This window comes from Rhinatrema bivittatum, chromosome 7 (assembly GCF_901001135.1).
Source record: "Rhinatrema bivittatum chromosome 7, aRhiBiv1.1, whole genome shotgun sequence".
In the NCBI taxonomy this organism is placed as follows: domain Eukaryota; kingdom Metazoa; phylum Chordata; class Amphibia; order Gymnophiona; family Rhinatrematidae; genus Rhinatrema; species Rhinatrema bivittatum.
Window position 1 is genome coordinate 77,510,783 of NC_042621.1, and position 12,859 is coordinate 77,523,641.

Genomic DNA, 12,859 nt, shown 5'->3' on the forward strand with positions numbered 1-12,859 from the left:
AGCGTTAGAGCACTTCTCTGGCAATGTCATTGTCCTTGCGTTATAGTGAAAATATTTCTTTGGCTTGAAGAACAAACTGCAAGGCAGTGTAATTGCGTTTGAATTCTGAAGTGATAATTTAGATTAGGAATATGAGGGATTCTTTCACATTTCTGAAACAGCCAGACACAGGTACTTGTTATGGAGGACAGTGGTAGCGTAGCCATCCATGGCTTAGGAATAAGGAGGCAGGCTGTCTGTGTCCTTCAGGTGCAGACGTATTTACAGTGAGAAAACCAAAAGCAAATGTAGCACTCCGACATTAAACATAGCAGGTCTTTGCATAAGCTGGGTTTCTGCCTGCTCCCTGGGGACTCTGCTACCCTTCTGGGCCCTCCTGGTTCCTTATGGTACGGTGAGGGGAGCCTTGCAAGGCGGATCCTTAAGGAGGACTGGGTCGGAGAGCGGTGGCCGGTCCCCAAAGGTGATGAGGAAGCTTCCGGTACACTCCCTCCCAAGGACGAACTTCTCATGAAATAGCCTGGCAGTGGTTTATCATCCTAAAATCTCTTACTAAATTGTCCTGACCTATAGAGCAGGGTTTCTCAGTTACTGTGTTGGCAGGAGGATAAGGAAGATGCAAGATCTGCCCTGCAGATCCATTTTTTCTTTTCTTTTTTCTATTTGAGGGTCAGTTGTGAGGCCTCATCTCTGGGGTGGGAGCAGCTGCAGCCCCTGTGAGATACATCTGCTCCGCCGCACTCTGGTCCTGCCTCCTGTGCAGACGCCAGTAGGAGGCAGCGTCACCCCAGGGCCTGAGTGCGGAGCAGATACTTAACTCAGTGCTGCGCTGCTGCTTCCTTAACCTCCAGCTGAAGCTTCTCCCCTGCCTGAGATCTGGCCTTGGACCTGTCCCAAGAGATAAAACATTCCCCTGGGGGTTGCTGGTAGGGGGCAGGGAGGGATTTTGTTTTCCCCTTGTGAGCTGGTGACTGACTGGGAGAAGGGAAGGGAAAGAGTGATTTTGCGCTTTTTTTTTTTTGTTTTGTTTTTTGTTTTATTTTTAATGACTGTATGGGGAAAGAACCAGAGGATTTTTTTTCAGTGAGCAACTGCTGGCTGATAGGGAGAGGGAAGTTGTTGTTTTGTTTTTTTTTTTTCTTTTCTCTGGACATTTTCCTTTAAAAAAAACAAACCAAAAAACAAACAAACAAAAAATCAACTTAAACTGGTTGGTTACCTTTTTTAAAATGACAGAGACCAGTCATTTTAAAGATTAAAGACCAGTGGGAGAGGGAGTATATTCCCCTCATGTCCGCTGCTTTTTTTTTATTTTTTATTTTCTGCGGGATCCCTCCCCTCACTCCACAGAATTTAAGGACGGTAGCTGGCCAGTGCCTGGCATAGAAAAGGTCGGGAGGAAGTGCCGGGGAGTACATCACACACCTCCGGTGGTTTCTGCAGGCACTCTGCCTTTCCCCTCTGGTGTGCTGTTAGACTCGGGCACTTCATGTTTTATTAGGGATGTGCAAAAAAGGCTTGGAAGCTGCAACTGTCCTTGCATTTACTGGGATAGGCTGTAAGCTTTGCTCTCATGCTTAAAATCTATTGTTTCCTAAGCAATAGATGATATTGCAAGAGAGAAAACAAATATTTTGTCTGTCCTCCTTTCTACAAAATTGCTGAATTAAATATCAAGATTGGCATCTGTTTTATACAAAGAATGCATGAATTTGTATTAAAACACAACACTGTGCTTATTGGTGATACATAAACAAAATGATGCTGTATTTTTTGAATACAGGTTAATTGTAGTAGATTTTCTTTTAGGATACTGAGGTTTTTGGCCGATTATGCTGGGAGTAGTGTCAGTTTACCATTAATCTGGTTTAAAAGTAAGGAGAGAGAAGGTTTGTCGACATGCTGGCCTTTATGCCCTTCTGCAGTGACATTTATAGCTTTATTTGTTTAATGAATGATCTATTGGATCCTTTTTCTTGTGATAATTACTATAATGCTTTTTGTAAGCCACTCAAAAGTAAAACAGTATGGTTGATCATTGCAACTTGTCAGATGCTCTGAGACAGATGGGCATCACTAGATGGTTATTTGATATTTGACACTATAGCTATTTAAATGTGATTGGGAAATGAAATGTAATAACTGAAGAGATTTCTCTTGTAATATGTGTTCCATGCATTATTTTCCTCCATCACTTACTGAAAGCTTTGAGATTTTGATCTCCTGATCCTCTTGCCTAAGACCTAGGAGAAAAGAATTAAATCGGTGTTTTCTAACCTGTTTTGTGTCAAAGATGCCTTTGGCATCTATCTGCATTTCTTGGACCCTTTAATTTTCGTTGGGCTTCTTAGATTCTGTTAGTAACTACAGCAGCATTACCTCTTCCAGACTCATCTGTATGTAGTGATTATTTTTTTGCTTTTCCTGAGATTAGTGTGGGGCTTGGAGCGAGAATTTCACCCGGGAGTTTTTGTCCTTGTAGAAATGCAGGTTCTTGCATAGGATCTGCCTGGCAGGTAGGTACACAAGGGCCCTAGAAGACTCGCTAGTAATGATAGCTGTTTAGACCTTCCAGTGATGATAGAATCAAACACAGTTCTTTTTCACTCAATGCACAATTAAACTCTGGAATTTGTTGGGTGATGAGGTCAACGACGTGGGCCTGCAGGAGGAAGTACTGCTGGCGTCGGCACAGTCAGGAAGCAGAAGAGAATCAACAAGGGTGGACTCAACTCCTGATGGTTTGGTTATTCCATCGCCTTCTGAAAGCACCCCCTCAACGGGTGAGCAACCTGAGCCCCCTGTTAAGCCTGCGGTCGTAACATTGGAGGCCCTATGGGAATTAACTGCTGGGCTTTCTGTAGCAGTGAGCACTTGTAATAATAAGATGGATTTATTAACTGCTTCTTTGAGCTCCAAAATTCAAGCTCAGGAGAATTCACTGTCCCAAGAAAGAGATCTAGGCGTCATAGTGGATAACACATTGAAATCGTCGGTTCAGTGTGCTGCGGCAGTCAAAAAAGCAAACAGAATGTTGGGAATTATTAGAAAGGGAATGGTGAATAAAACAGAAAATGTCATAATGCCTCTATATCGCTCCATGGTGAGACCGCACCTTGAATTCTGTGTACAATTCTGGTCGCCGCATCTCAAAAAAGATATAACTGCGATGGAGAAGATACAGAGAAGCACACAATTAAGCTCTGGAATTTGTTGCCAGAGGATGTGGTTAGTGCAGTTAGTGTAGCTGGGTTTAAAAAAAAATGGATTGGATAAGTTCTTGGAGGTGAAGTCCATTACCTGCTATTGAATTGACTTAGAAAATAGCCACTGCTATTACTAGCAACGTTAACATGGAATAGACTTAGTTTTTGGGTACTTGCCAGGTTCTTATGGCCTGGATTGGCCACTGTTGGAAACAGGATGCTGGGCTTGATGGACCCTTGGTCTGACCCAGTATGGTATGTTCTTATGTTTTTATGTCTGTCTTCCACTTTTTGTGTTCTCCTGTAATTTATGAACGCTAGCCTTTCCTCTCTTACCTTTTCAGCTACTTTAGAAAACCATAGTGGCCTCTTTACTATCCTAACAAAAAGGTTCGTTGCTCTTAATATTTCCTTTTAGTTTTGCCCATTGCTCTTTTACTTCCCCTAACAGTTAACGACCACTTTAGGTATTCCCCCATTTTAACAAAATTAGTTTTCCTGAAATTTTCGACTTTTGCCTTTGAATGAACCTTCACCTCTTGTGCTCTAATATTGAATCACACCATTTGATTATTGGATTCCAGATGATCATCAACTACAACATCAGAGATATTTTCTCCATTGCTAACCACCAGGACCAATATTGCTCCCTCTTTGTGGCTCAGTTGACAGAACCATTTTCCTTGCGGAGAATCAAAGATCATCCCTGCTTCTAGAAGACCCTGCAGCTGGGATGTCCCAATCAACATCTGGCAGATTCATATCCCCTAACAATAGCACCTCCCCTTTCATAGGAATTTTGTGAATATCCTCCATTAAATCTCTATCCATCTCCTCTGTTGGTGATAGGGTCTGTGTATTATACCATTAAAAATAGATGTTCCATTTCCTCTTTCCAAATTAACCTTGTAAGTCCTGCAGTTTTGTTGCTTTAATATTTTCTATATATAATGCCATGCCTCCTCCCTTCCTTCCTACCCAGTCCTTCCTGAATAAATTGTAGCCTAATATAACTATAACCCAGTTATAGTTTTCTATGTACCAAATCTCCATGTAAATCATCTTCTTCAATGACTGCTTCAAAATCCAAGACTATATTTCCCATACTATGAGCATTAATGTACATAGCTTTCCAGATATTGCCTTTTTGCCCATTTCTATACAAGTGTTTAATATTTTACTTCATATTTTCATCCTCCAGTGCCGCAACACGGGTTTCAGCATGATTGATAAACTTGCCAATTTCAGTTACTGAATCTTTCACTTCTTTGGTATGCCTAGCGAGAATTTCAAACTTAGGGGGTTATTTTCCAACTCGTGTTATGGCCTTTTCGCACTCGTTAAGGTGTTTTTGCATGCGAAAAACGCCTTAATGCATATGAAAAGCACCATAATGCATGGTGCGATGCTAATTTGGAAAAATGAGAGGAGTTAGGGTTGGGATGTCTGTCAAAATGGGCTGGCTTCACAGTTTGCCATATCGCACAGTTTTAACGCCGGAAATAACTTCACTTTTTCATTGGCGTTAAGCTGTGTGATATGGCTATATCGTGCTTTTTGCAATCTTTTTGCAAATAGCGTTTTGGGTATTTTAAGCTTGGGGGGGCCCTTCTAGTAGTTAGGTATTTATACCTCTATAGGAGACCTACCTAGTAACTCGAGGTGAGGTTTAGGTAGTAGTGTACAGGTTAGAGGCCATTTTGACTTTCAAATTGAGACGTACGAACTGAACAGTACACCCTTGTGAAGATTTGATGACCTTCGGAGTGAGGAAACTTTCACAAAGATGAGATTTGTACAATGTTCTCTCAACCTAGCTTGAGTCCATCAAGCTAGGTTGAGAGAACATTGTACAAATCTCATCTTTGTGAAAGTTTCCTCACTCCGAAGGTCATCAAATCTTCACAAGGGTGTACTGTTCAGCTCGTACGTCTCACTCTGAATGTCAAAGTAGCCCTTAACCCCTAGAGTACTACCTAAACCTCACCTCGAGTTACTAGGTGGGCCTCCTATACAGGTATAAATACCTAACTACTAGAAGGGCCTTATAGCTTCTTGCTCTCGCTCTCCTCCCCCCCCCCCCCCCCCTCACCAGTGGTTGTAGGTAGGAATTGCAACAATTGTGGTATTATCACAAAGTGTGAAAAAATTATCGCACTCTGTGGTAATACCTATGCGAAGCGCGGGAAGAAGTCAGCCGCTGGGGCAGCCAGGCAGGCAGAGGCCAGCAGCCTGCGCCGAGGACGCTTCCCTGCTGCTGCGGGAGTGCCGGTGGTGGTCCCTACACCGCGGCTGGAAGTAGGAGGGGCCAGCCGCAGCCTAACACATAGAACTCAGGAACTCTTACGTATGGAGGATGAACAAGGATCATAGAGCTATCCCCCTCCCCCAGGGGAGATTCCTTATGGCCTGGAAGCAGGCTCTCAATCGCTGTGTACAATTCAAAACATAACCTCAAAAAATAGGCATAAAAATAGCTCATATCCCACCTCCCCTTAATGTAAGTCCCCTCCCTCCTTATACCCCCCACTCCCACCCCTCTATCTACCCACATTAACCCTCTCCTGAACAAAAATAGAAAAAATGTAAGTCCCCACATTGTCCTGCATTTCAGCCTTGCCATCGCCGCATCATCTACCAAACAGAAAACAAAAAATCATCCTGCTATAGCTGTACTTGCCATTGTCATCCAAAACGATCATATAATTCCAGGCTGCGCTGGAAGGTTCCCTCCAATCACCGTCCATGTATCCGCCATTTTGTACAAATGTATTACATTCGGACTCTATTGCGAGACCATTTCTGCGTAACACCCAGTAATCAGGAACGAAAGATTGTCTGTTGAAACATAAACCTGTGGTGGCAAACGGCATAAAAAAATATATATCTGTGCCCCCAGCAGTTTAATAATAAACCCCATAAAGACTGGAACCAGTGGGTCACCCTTAATCTTCTCCCCCCCCCCCTGCTGTTTCTCAAGAAAAGGGGGGGGAAAAAAAATCCCATTCACAATATTTGACAAAAAAAAAAAGCAGCTCCAAAAAGAAAAAGGTCATAAAGAAGAATATAAAAAGGAAACCAACGTAGAGGGAGACTGTGCGCCGATTATGCGGAACTCCCCAGACCCCCCGTAAGTAGCGCATTTAAGACTTAGATAAATCAGAACTTATCCGGATAAGTACATTATGTATCTGTGATTTTTTTTCACATGCATGTGCATGTTACAGGGGACCTGTGTGTATCACATACGTGTAGGTTATAAAATACAGGAGTAGATTCTCAAGCTCCCATTTACATGTGTATAAGGGCGTGCACGCAGTTGTTTGAAAGTTATCCTATTAATGTCTTAACTAGCGTGGCTCAGTGGCAGTGCCTATGCGCTGCAATACTTTAGATTTTAAGCTTTACTTAGAATGGATTGCTTTTGTTCAGCACAGTTTTATATTGCGTTGCGCTATAGAAGTGATTAATATTATTATACCGGATGGTATACACCCCAGAGTTCTGAAGGAACTAAAAAATGAAATTTCAGACCTATTAGTAAAAATTTGTAACTTATCATTAAAATCATCCATTGTACCTGAAGACTGGAGGATAGCAAATGTAACCCCAATATTTAAAAAGGGCTCCAGGGGCGATCCGGGAAACTACAGACCGGTTAGCCTGACTTCAGTGCCAGGAAAAATAGTGGAAAGTGTTCTAAACATCAAAATCACAGAACATATAGAAAGACATGGTTTAATGGAACAAAGTCAGCATGGCTTTACCCAAGGCAAGTCTTGCCTCACAAATCTGCTTCACTTTTTTGAAGGAGTTAATAAACATGTGGATAAAGGTGAACCGGTAGATATAGTAAACTTGGATTTTCAGAAGGCGTTTGACAAAGTTCCTCATGAGAGGCTTCTAGGAAAAGTAAAAAGTCATGGGATAGGTGGCGATGTCCTTTCGTGGATTGCAAACTGGCTAAAAGACAGGAAACAGAGAGTAGGATTAAATGGGCAATTTTCTCAGTGGAAGGGAGTGGACAGTGGAGTGCCTCAGGGATCTGTATTGGGACCCTTACTTTTCAATATATTTATAAATGATCTGGAAAGAAATACGACGAGTGAGATAATCAAATTTGCAGATGACACTAAATTGTTCAGAGTAGCTAAATCACAAGCAGATTGTGATAAATTGCAGGAAGACCTTGTGAGACTGGAAAATTGGGCATCCAAATGGCAGATGAAATTTAATGTGGATAAGTGCAAGGTGATGCATATAGGGAAAAATAACCCATGCTATAGTTACACAATGTTGGGTTCCATATTAGGTGCTACAACCCAAGAAAGAGATCTAGGTGTCATAGTGGATAACACATTGAAATCGTCGGTACAGTGTGCTGCGGCAGTCAAAAAAGCAAACAGAATGCTGGGAATTATTAGAAAGGGAATGGTGAATAAATCGGAAAATGTCATAATGCCTCTGTATCGCTCCATGGTGAGACCGCACCTTGAATACTGTGTACATTTCTGGTCGCCGCATCTCAAAAAAGATATAATTGCGATGGAGAAGGTACAGAGAAGGGCTACCAAAATGATAAGTGGAATGGAACAACTCCCCTATGAGGAAAGACTAAAGAGGTTAGGACTTTTCAGAAGAGACGACTGAGGGGGGATATGATAGAGGTGTTTAAAATCATGAGAGGTCTAGAACGGGTAGATGTGAATCGGTTATTTACTCTTTCGGATAGTAGAAAGACTAGGGGGCACTCCATGAAGTTAGCATGGGGCACATTTAAAACTAATCTGAGAAAGTTCTTTTTTACTCAACGCACAATTAAACTCTGGAATTTGTTGCCAGAGGATGTGGTTAGTGCAGTTAGTATAGCTGTGTTTAAAGAAGGATTGGATACGTTCTTGGAGGAGAAGTCCATTACCTGCTATTAAGTTCACTTAGAGAATAGCCACTGCCATTAGCAACGGTAACATGGAATAGACTTAGTTTTTGGGTACTTGCCAGGTTCTTATGGCCTGGATTGGCCACTGTTGGAAACAGGATGCTGGGCTTGATGGACCCTTGGTCTGACCCAGTATGGCATTTTCTTATGTTCTTATGTTCTTAAGTAGACTTGCATGCAGAGGCAGGAGAAGGCTTAATCCAATCCTTGCAGCAAAGCAATCTGACTGTCTAGTACTAAAACTGAGGATTAGGTAAATCTCTGCTACCCTTTCATTTTGGAAGTCAAAGTACCAAGTTAGCACAAAGAATGCTGTTCCAAATCTGGAACACTGGACACTATTGTGTATTGTAAAGCTGGACATTATTCCGTTTAAATCCATACAAAGCTTTAGTACCAACTAAGGCACATATTGAAATATATCAGGCTACGTAGGATATTTACATTACCGGACCAAGCTGCCAGAAGATCATGTCAATTATTCAGGTAGAATTGCTTTTATATAAGTCGGATGGTATCTGGCAATAACAATACCAAGATAGTAATAAAAACTCAGTTTTTAACTTGTTTTGGAACTGCTTGCTGGATTAGCTCCAATTAATACCATGCTTGAGTCAATTTAAGAAGCATCTAAAGATTTGTTTAGACAAGCCTTTGAAATTGCTGTGTAGAGTTGGCTCACAGGATCATATAATTAGACTCTTATTTTTCATTTATTTAACCAGGTGGAAGAACCATGCTAATGTCAGGTTAGCCAGTAGTGTGTTAAGAATTGTTGTTCTGGTATGCCTTGTCTGTTTTATTTCTGTGCATGTCGTACTATTGCCCTGCCCTGAACTGTGGAGGCATGTGGGCTATAAATTTTGTTAAAAATAATTTATATCTAGAGAGACTGGAAGTAGTGACAGATTTTGGCCAGATTGGGAATATTTCTGATTTGTTGAAGTTTTACTTGGTAGGATAACAGGAGCTGAGGTCTTGTGAAGGAATATATAGAAGCATAACATTTAAATATAAAGACACTTTTAAGTGACCAATCATTAATTTTGAAGCTGTGTGTGGGTGGAAATGGCCTGTTCAGCTATGCATTAGGTTCTACAACTAAATTTAAAAAAAGTATGGAGAGGAGAACCCATTGACAAGAACTGTAACATGAGGACTTATATAATATGCTTTGATTCAGTTTTATAAATGAAGTACAGAATTTAAATGTTTGTAGTGTAGTGAATACAAATCTCCAGTACACTCTCAAAAGCATTTCAGCATCAAGAAATACAATTAATCTGGGAACTTTTGTGTTTATCTGTCTAGCTTGCCATATTAATAGGACACCTGGTAAGGCCTGTTAATACCACCCCTTTCATATATCTGTTTGATCTGAGACTGTGAAGCAAAGCATTATATTTTTAAAACTCATCTGCGGCGTTATTGCCTGAATCTTGATGCTGATTTAGTCAACTATGCTGGCTTACAAGATTCACAGTCAAGCTTAGGATGATGTAATAGGCAGTACAAAGCATACCGTGGGTTTTTCAAAGTTAACCTTGCTCAAGTATGTAGTGTGAGGGCTTTAGCACCGAAAAAACCCTATGGCAAACTTAGCGCGGGTGCATGTAAATTGCATGATCTAGCCTAATTCGTATTACCCTGCCATGCAAGGAGGTGTGCTGAGGCAGCCTTGGCATGACTCCTTATACTGTGGGGAATTGAACCCCTGCTCAAAGGCAAGAATTAAACCCTGTGGTAAAGAGGACTCCAGGCAGCAAGTCCCTTCTTCCCTTTGGGATCCGGGTAGCATGGCTAAGCTGGCAGGTCTTCTCTCCTTCCCTCCCAATACAGAGACCCTTCCTCTCACATACCTTGAAGCAAAGAGGTTCTCCCTTCCCTCTAGTCCTGGAAACCCCAGCTGGAGAAGACTCCTCTTGCTGGGCTGTGATTAGCCCCTGCACTGTGACATGTCGGTGACAGGACCAATCCCCTTTCAGAATTCCTGAAGGCCAGTATTCTGAAAGGGGATTGGTCCTTTCACTGACAGAGGGACCAATTGGCAGCCGGTGAAGGCGTGAATAAATTATTAAGGGTAGAGTTAATACTCACTCCTTCACCGGCTGGTGATTGGTTCCTCCACTGTCAGCTGTTAGTGAAAAGACCAATCCCCTTTCAGGAAACTGGCCTTCAGGAATTCTGAAAGGGGATTGGTCCTATCACCGACATGTCACAGTGCAGGGACTAATCGCTCGCTAGAAAGGGAATAGCCCAGTTAGCAGCTGCTTCTCTGGCTGGGGTTGCTGGGGGAGGAGGGGAGAGGTACCTGCCTCAAGGTTCCTGGGAGGGGAGGGGAGGGAGAGTAGATTTGCTGGTTGGCCAGGCCTCAAGGAGGCGAGGAACGTGGTTTTTTTTTGCTCCTGTTCTTTCTCCTGCATCCCGTGAGGATTTAATGTATGCATTCAATAAAACCCATGCTAAAATCTAACTCCAATTTTAGTGCTGGTTTTATTAGGTTGGCACCTTTGTTTGCCTTTTTTGTTTAGCATCTAGAAGAATGCATGTGATCACCTGAGTTGTCATAGGATTAAGCAGTTGAAGAAGGAAGTGTGTGTAGTGTGTGTGTGTAGTGTGTGTGTGTGTGTGCACCACTCAGTGTAGCTGCCGTTGGGCCTGGGGCATTTTCTAAAGATAAGATTTTCTGTAGTTCAGTAGCAGAGAGAGGAACCTCCACTTGCTCTTTTCGTGTTACTCTGAGCTTAGGAAGATGAATTTTATACAAAAAAAAAAGCTCTGATGTAATCAGGGAAACTTAATTTTGTCTGGAGAGTGTACATTTTTGTATTCCCTGGGAAAATACCTTTATCTCCTCAGAGTGATCCCTAATTTAGCGTACCCTTGTCCTTTACTTTTTCCTCTGAGCTGCTATGGCTTTCCCTATAACAGTTCTGCCTTGCCAGAGGAAAGGATTTTTCACTCACAGTCTGTGCCAGACCTGCATGTTTGGGTTCTGACTCCAGTTGCTTGATTAAGTTTTCAAAGCTACGTGAATGCCTAAGCCTAGTTTTGTTTTTTGGTGACTCAAAAGAGATGATCTCTGAGAACTGTTTTAAGGGGCTCACATGGTAATAATTTCCCGGTTCACCAGGCGTTGCGCGCCGAAGGGGCGCGACAAAGGGGCTTTCCCCTTTGTGCTCCCCTTCGTGCTAACCTTTGTGCTCCTTTTACAATAATTGTATGTATGTTTTTCGTTAATAATTTAACTTTTAGTAATGTTGTTCAGCTTCTTGCTTTATTTACAATTATTTTGTTACAGATGTTTCAATGTATCAGACTAAGGAATTTTATTTCCTGCTTATACTGTTTCATTGTAAACCGGTTTGATATGCATATTATGCATGAAAATCGGTATATAAAAATTATAAATAAATAAAATAAATAAGTAACGTTCCCCGCTGAGCAGCCAGGTGAGGCGGTAAAGGAAACTGAACTGCATTGAAACTGATCACTGTGGCGATTAATGCTATAGAGTATTGTACCTGTTCAACCATTAGCAGCCATGGGGGGTGAACTCAAATATTTATTTATTTTCACATTCATTAGTCGCTAGGTGCACAGGCTCTGGACAATAGTTGAGAATTAAATTGGACAGAAATCTCTGCCCATGGGTTTTGGTTGCATCATGATCTATTTATGCTAGGGTCAATGCAAGTGTTCAGTCCCCTCCCCAAGCACTAAAGGAATATCTGAAAATACATTCAGGAATCTACTCAGTTTACCCAGAAAAAAAAAATGTTTTGCTTTATGTTAAGCCGATACGATTGTACCAGAGCAAACTGAACTGAAAAAGGCTCTCAATAGAGCAAGCCAATGACCTTTAGGGTTCTGGATAACTTGCCAATTGTGATTGGTAGTGCTTTGTGTAATAATATGCAAACCCTTCTGTTTTGTAGTTGAATGAAACAAAATAAATCTGCCTCACCTGGCCAGATTTAAGTTTTTGATGTTCCTTATCGGTCAGATGGACTCCTTGTAACAAAGGTATTTCATTTTTCAAACTGGAGAAAGCCCCATGTGTTCTCCCTCTCTTCACAGGGGATGATTGTCCACGGTACAATATTTGTGTAAGTGGGTGCAGAGATTAATGCTAGGATTTTATAAACTGTGTGGCAGAAGCTACACCATTTATAAAATATTGTGCACAATTGTTCCAGTAGATGTGCAGCTTTATAACGTATACTTTACCCATGTTATTTATTTATTTATTTATTTTATTTACGGGTTTTTTATATACCGAGGCACGTTTGCAAAACATCACCTCGGTTCACAATGTAACATAACTGAGCAACAGGCTTTACAATAATAACGTTTTTTTTTTTTTTTAACAGGGAGGGGGTAAACATGGACAGGAGTAGATGATATGATAATTATATACAAATATACATGTTAGTTTTTACAAGGGCGTTCATCAATGTAATAAGGGTAATTAGCAGGGGAAAGTAATAAGGGAGGGGAGGGGGAGTATATTCACAGTGGGTGGGAGGGGGAAGAGTAGGTAGAAAGGGCAAGAGTCAGTCGGGGGGTCATGTCGCATCTTTGGGAGGAGTCAATTCGTTAGTCCGGGTACGCTAGTTTGAACAGCCATGTTTTAAGATTGTGCTTGAATTTTTTGTGGCAAGGTTCCTGGCGTAGTTGGGAAGGCATTTTATTCCAGTGGGCAGTGCCTGTA

The 12,859-nt window shown here is 41.7% G+C and overlaps 1 protein-coding gene across 6 annotated transcripts in view; it reads left to right on the plus strand.

The window, feature by feature from the left end:
- Nucleotides 1-12,859, plus strand: part of CHD9 (chromodomain helicase DNA binding protein 9) — a 406,054-nt gene that overhangs the window by 47,643 nt on the left and 345,552 nt on the right. The gene's annotated exons all lie outside the window — the stretch shown is intronic.